The sequence below is a fragment of the Mus caroli genome, unplaced genomic scaffold (assembly GCF_978045245.1).
Source record: "Mus caroli unplaced genomic scaffold, Mus_caroli_1 scaffold_13, whole genome shotgun sequence".
Taxonomy (NCBI): domain Eukaryota; kingdom Metazoa; phylum Chordata; class Mammalia; order Rodentia; family Muridae; genus Mus; species Mus caroli.
Window position 1 is genome coordinate 68,902,810 of NW_028227268.1, and position 6,411 is coordinate 68,909,220.

Below are 6,411 nucleotides of genomic sequence, written 5' to 3' on the forward strand. Positions count from 1 at the left end.
TAGATAAAGAGGTACAGGCAGCGAATGGCTGCCGAGAAACAGAATCCCTTTTCTTCAGGGATGAGCCCTTGATGGGATAGGACAACCTGTCTCTAGAGGTCCCCCTACACACATGTACATACCAGCAACACTAGAGGGACTTAGGTTGCATATGGGCATACAACACAGGAGAAGTTGGATGTTGGAGAGGAAAGGAACTGTGAAAATTACGTAAAAATATCACTTACATATTAAATTCACAGAATCATTTTAAAATTAAATTTCAAAGAGTAAAATAAAAAACAAATTTCAACATTTCAATTTTTTTCTTCTTCTTCTTCATCAATCTAAAAGCCTGAAAATCATTTTGATCTTTTAAGAAAATCTAACTTTTGGCTTCACTGTGGGTTTTGGTGGTGGTGGTGGTGATGGTGGTCCCTGTTGGGGTGGTGGGTTTCCTGTTTTATCTATTTCCCCTGGATCTAGTTTAACTCTGCTCTTCTGGTCTCATCTCCTACAACAGAGATGTGATAATTGCTTTAAGATACGCGTTTTTAACATAGGAATTGGCATCTAGAAGTTCCCCTCTCAGTACTACACTAGCCACACCCACTTTGGTGACACCCACTTTGGCCACACCATAGGTGTGTGAGTGCGGTGAATATGCTTTCACTTCCCTCAAAATCACTTCCCAGTCCCCCTTGGGCTTCCTCCTTTGACCCATTGGCTATCTAAGAATCCGTTACCTCTGTGCCGAAGGCACCACACATCTTCCAAATGTGGTCCTATCTATGCAGTCCTCACCAAAGCATTTCACAGCCTAAGCATGTGACTGGCCACCTGCAGCACGGGGCTCCTTCCCACCAGTTGCACCTAACAGTTTACATGAAGTCCCACTGTTCGATAGACTCACTGACTTTCTAGAAGACATTTCTATAAAACGGGACCCGGTGGCAGGCAGAGCTTCTCAAGAGTCCACCTCAGCTTGAACTTCAGGAATTCTGTCGATCGACTTGAGGAGTTCAGCAACAAGGCTCAGTGTCTCTGCCCCAGAGGCCAGCTGCTTTATGGATGCCTGTGCCCTGTACATGACAACATGGAGGTTCTGCAAGGCCACATCGGTATTCTGCTTCACTACGGTAAGGCTGGCACCCTGGCCTGACTGCAGGGCTTCATTTTCCTGCCTGAAGTTTGAGAGCTGTGCCTGAAGCAAATTTATTTCCTGTTTCAGCTTTAAGACATGATTTCCTGCTTTTACAGCTCGTGTGGTCATCAGTTTGAGGTTCTGTTCGACTTGCTGGACTGCTGACTCTAGGTCATGGAAGTCACTCTCCTCCTTGATAATCTTTGCCTCCAACTTCCATTCGAGTGTCCTCACCATTTCTGTTTGAGCTTCAGAGAAGCTCTGAACCTCATTTAGCTTTCTTCTGAGCTTAGAGTTTTCATCTTTCAGTGCTTCATAACTTATCTGCAACGTCCGCAGGTGTCTGTGCCCTAGGGAGTCTTCATGAGCTGCAAAGTCTGCATTAGGACTCCCAGCTGGAGATGCTGGGGAGGTCCTGGAGTCAGTGTCACTCAGCGTCCATGGGGGCAAAGACTCGGGACCTGCCAGCTCTGATGCGTTGGAGAAAAAGGAAAGAGGTATGTGCCACAAGGTGACAAGTTCTGTGCTGCCCTAGAGAAATGAGTCTGACCCATGGCAGATGGCAGGTAGGTTCTATTCCATCCATCTTCTTCATCCTCCTCTAGGTTGCTGGCTCTTGTTGGGTCTTCAAAAAATGGCCGCTGATATTCCAGGCCATATCCCATGGGCTGGGAGGCAGGGGAGCTGTGCTCAAGTCCCAGTGGGTGCCTTGAGGCTTCCTTCAGGTAAATTCAGCTGGTGGTCGTGTCTTCTTTTGACAGGCTGAAGTTCTTGGTTTTCAAAAACTCTTTGAAGGAGAATGGATTGTCTTCTTCAAGTTCTTCAAGTTTGTCACCTCCAAAGTGTGTCTCATGGGCTCCCGACGGACCTTGTTTAGTACATTTCCCCTTTCCGAACCACAAGGCTCCTAGTCCGTGATAGTGGGGGCGCGCCCTGCCGCCGCACGTAGCCCGACATCACCGAGCCCTAACCCAGCAGCGGCCCCTTGGCCTGCAACGCTGTCTCCAGCCCCTGCCTCATCCAGCACAACGGGCCGGAAACCCTCATTATTCAGTTCCAGTTTAATTCAACGTCTTTGAAAAACATAGATTGTGGCTGGGCATGGTGGCACACACCTTTGATCGTAGCACTTGGGAGTCAGAGGACGATGGATGTCTGTGAGTTCAAGGCTTGTCCTATCTACACAGCAGTAAGTTCCAGGGGAGCCAGAGTTATATAGAGAGACCTTGTCTTTTTAAAAATAATGAAAAAAAGAAAGAAAACTATAGTTCATACGTTTTTATTCTTTCACATTTACCAATATTTCTGTCCTGACACGTAGCCTGTTATAACTGCAGAAATGCTCTGTGTGGAAATAAGAAACATGTGTGTTCAGCAGTTAGGTAGAGAGCTTCGTAGACGTATATTCTAACTGATTTATCATAGTCTCTGTGACTCCTATTTCTTCACTGAGCTACACCCAGGAAGGAAGGCAGACAGACAGACAGATGGACAGGCAGACAGGGTGTGTTTTTTTGTGTATTGTTTCAGTTAGCTCTTTGAGAAAGGGTCTCCGTCTATAGCGTTAGCTGCTGTGAACCTGCATTCCTTCTATCCCCGCCTTTTGAGTGATTACCTGTGCACAGACCCAGACCCAGCTCTTCAGACAGCCTTCCTCCCACCTTCCTTTCCGGTCCTTTCTTCCTCTGGACTGACTTCCTTTGCTCGTAGTTTGGGGCGTGTACTGGTTTCCTACAGGTCCGTCCACCTGACTCTCCTCCATTCCCTTCATCCTCTTTTTCACCTCAGACGGAGAAAAAGATTGGTTGGATTTCTTTGTTTCTTTGTTTGTTTGTTTTCTTTTGCCAATTTAAATCTGAATGTTAACCTCCTCAGCAGAATTCTATTTCAGTTAAAACTGTAACTCTAGTGTTTCCACTTGGTTCTTTTTATATACATTTTAATCTATTTGTGTTCTCTGTCTGCTAGAATACACCCAGAATGCATCCTTTTGTTCTTTCGACACAGCTGTCACTAGCTCATTCAAAATATTAATAGCTGGCTTGGTGTCTTTGTTTGGTAATTTCAGAGACTGGGCTTCCAGATTTTTCCCCTCACAGCCAAGCTTCCTGTTTCTGTGGTGTATTGCGTTTTTGGTTGATAGCTGGATATTTTGAGCGGAATGATACGGGAACTGAGAGTCACTCAGCCCCTGTGCTCCCGCTCCATGACTCGGGGGTGATGATGTCCATTCCGTAACTTGGCCGGATTGAGTCTGTAATACATGTTTCCTCTGTCTTACGTGGCAACCGACTTGGTGGTCCACTAATGACTAGACAGAGATTTAGCGGCCTGGACCACTCATTTTCCTGGCCTTTGGTTTTTTGTTTGTTTGTTTGTTTGTTTGTTTGTTGTTGTTGTTTATTTCAAGACAGAGTTTCTCTGTGTAGCCCTGGCTGTCCTGGAACTCACTCTGTAGACCAGGCTGGCCTCGAACTCAGAAATCCACCTGCCTCTGCCTCCCAAGTGCTGGGACTAAACTAAAGGCGTGCACCACCACTGCCCAGCTTTCCTGGCCTTTGTTGAGAGATTTGTGCCTTATAGAATGCTTTCAATCCTCTGATAATTATTTCTACTCTCAGGAGTGTTGGTCTGAAACAGCATAGAGGAACCTGCACCTCAGCACCTGACACTCTAATTCTTGTTTTCCATGTGTGATCTCTCTGTGATGTACTCTGGTGGGATGCCCCAGCCGATCTTCCAGGTCACTCATTTTCCCATTACCTGTACCTAATCTGTTTGGTGTTGGTAGAGTCCAGTCACAAAAGCAAAAGTAAGACCACACAACAAATGAGGAAGGAACGAGGACCACATTGTGCCATCAAAGAGAGGTCACTGTGGAGAGTGGCACAGTAGAAAGGACTGACACACACAGGAGCTAAATTCAGCTCCCAGACCTACAGCTCAGGGACAAAGGTGAGAGGGCTGAGTGTTAAACCTAGGCCCTTGGTAGAAACCTAACAGTCCTGTAGAGCTATAACCAAGACCTCTGAAAACCATGGTGCTGTCCAACTGTTCCTGGGACTCAAGGAGGGCCACAGAGGGTCCTGAAGTCAAGCCTCTCTCAATAAAGAGCACTAAGAGAGTAAGGAAGTGGCTCACTTAGAGAAGTGCTTGCCCTGCAAGCACAAGGACTTGAGTTGGATCCCCAGAAGCCACATAAAAATGCCAGGCACAGTGGCATGCACTGTTAATCCCAGGGTCAGGCAGGCAGAGGCAGACAGATTCCTGGGGCTCACTGGCCTTGCTAACTTGGTGAGCTTCAGGTCAGTGAGAGACCCTGTCTCAAAAAGAAAAGTGAACAACTCCTGAGAATGATGCCTGAGATGATTGACCTCTGACCTACACACACACACACACACACACACACACACACACGTGAGCACACACATTCACGAATATACATGTGCATACCCACATCCATACATGTAGAAATACATGTGCACACATACTAGCATGTGTACTTAAATGTGCACACACAAAGAAAGAACACCAGTTCACTGGTATTACTGTCTATATATGAGCAATAAACATATTTCTATAATAAAGATGCTTCTAGAAGACTTGGGGGGGTGCGAAATGGAAAGTCCAAACAAGTCCCACTGTGAGGCTTTCAGAACTGTTGTTGGACTGACACAGGCAGGGACAGCCAGCCAAACAGGAAGGAGCACTGCCTCCCTCCTCTGGGCTCTGGTGTGCCTCTAGTGCCCCTGGTTGGCAGAATCTGACAGGAAGCCAACTAACAAAGGGGAAGTATAGTTTGCCAAGTCCTGACTCAGAACCACAAAGTAGGGCACAAAAGGGAAGCAGAGGGGTGACCCAATGCTCTCATTCATTCCTATCCAGTGACTTCTCAATGTAAAGAATCGGAGTTTTAGAAAGCTAACTTGGTTCTCGTCTGGATCTCGGGGCTGTTCTGAGGGAATCATGTTACCTCCTGCATCCCTCGTGTCATCCATCAGATACACAACCCCTTAGCACGCCTCTCCCATAAGCACCACTACCGGCTGAAGCTCACTCTGCTTTTGACTTCCTTGCTAACAAGATGAATCCTTTTTGGGTCTTACAATTGTGAACTCAGCCAGTAGGAAGCCAACTGACAACGTGCAGTGATTTTCCAAGTCCTGGCACCAAGACCATAAAGCAGAGCTGTGGCCTGGATTTCATATGCATCATCACCTCAGACAAGACTTAAACTAGTACCTCAGGCTTGAGTTGATGTCTGTGTGAAGGGTAAGAGAACACCAGTCCTAGTCAGCCTGTGGATGAAAAGGTAAGCTTTTCATTCTGGTTGAATGAAGAGTTTTCCTTCACCCAACAGGATACATGATTTCAGCTGGTTTCCCACAGAAAACAAGATCCTTATGTGCACTGGAAGAAGATGGAGGAGTTGATTAGAACTAGGCACATGACTTCTTTTTTTTTTAATATGTAAACCGTAAAGACTACAAACTCTTTTTTTTTTAAAAGATTTATTTATTTACTATATGTAAGTTCACTGTAGCTGTCTTCAGACACACCAGAAGAGGGCATCAGATCTCATTTCGGGTGATTGTGAGCCACCATGTGGTTGCTGGGATTTGAACCTCGGACCTTCGGAAGAGCAGTCGGGTGCTCTTACCCACTGAGCCATCTCACCAGCCCCCTAGGCACATGACTTCTAAGCTTGTTTTACTGATACAAGAGCTCCAAGCAAGGATAGGCATTGTGATCCAGGAGAGAGCCTTCCTGGTCCCCTGAGTACTAAGGCTCACAAGTTCTGATGTTCACAAGGTTCTAGCCTTGGCTTCCATATCAGAGAAAGATAAGAACTATACAGAGATGTTCAAGATTGAGACCTGCACAGTGTATCTGATCTTCAGAAAGGAGCCTGCATCTCACCTTTCACCTCAAAGCTAAATATGTCATGTGTCACGAGTGGCATAGAAACTCTGAGAGGCAAAGTCTTATCAACCCACAAGAGCAAGCTCTGATGTTTTGAGGAAGAAGGCTGCAGGCAAGTTTCTAGACATGGAACACCCTATACCCGTGACAGGTGGCATTCCACACGAGATCCATAACAGTGTAAAGACCATGAGAATATTTAACCCCTTACAGAAAATGACACGGCATGATCGTTTGCCCCTAGGGGAGGAAAATCTTGGTATTGCTAAACTCCAGTCCTTTTGTGACCTCCAAAGAAGTATCAGTGTCTAGTTCATTCACACTGTCTGAGTTCATTCACACTGTCTGAGTTCATTCACACTGTC

General features: G+C 46.2%; 1 pseudogene; it reads right to left on the minus strand.

The window, feature by feature from the left end:
• Positions 1–946: 946 nt before the first annotated feature.
• On the minus strand, positions 947–2,080 carry LOC110306238 (endosome-associated-trafficking regulator 1-like; annotated as a pseudogene).
• Positions 2,081–6,411: the final 4,331 nt, after the last annotated feature.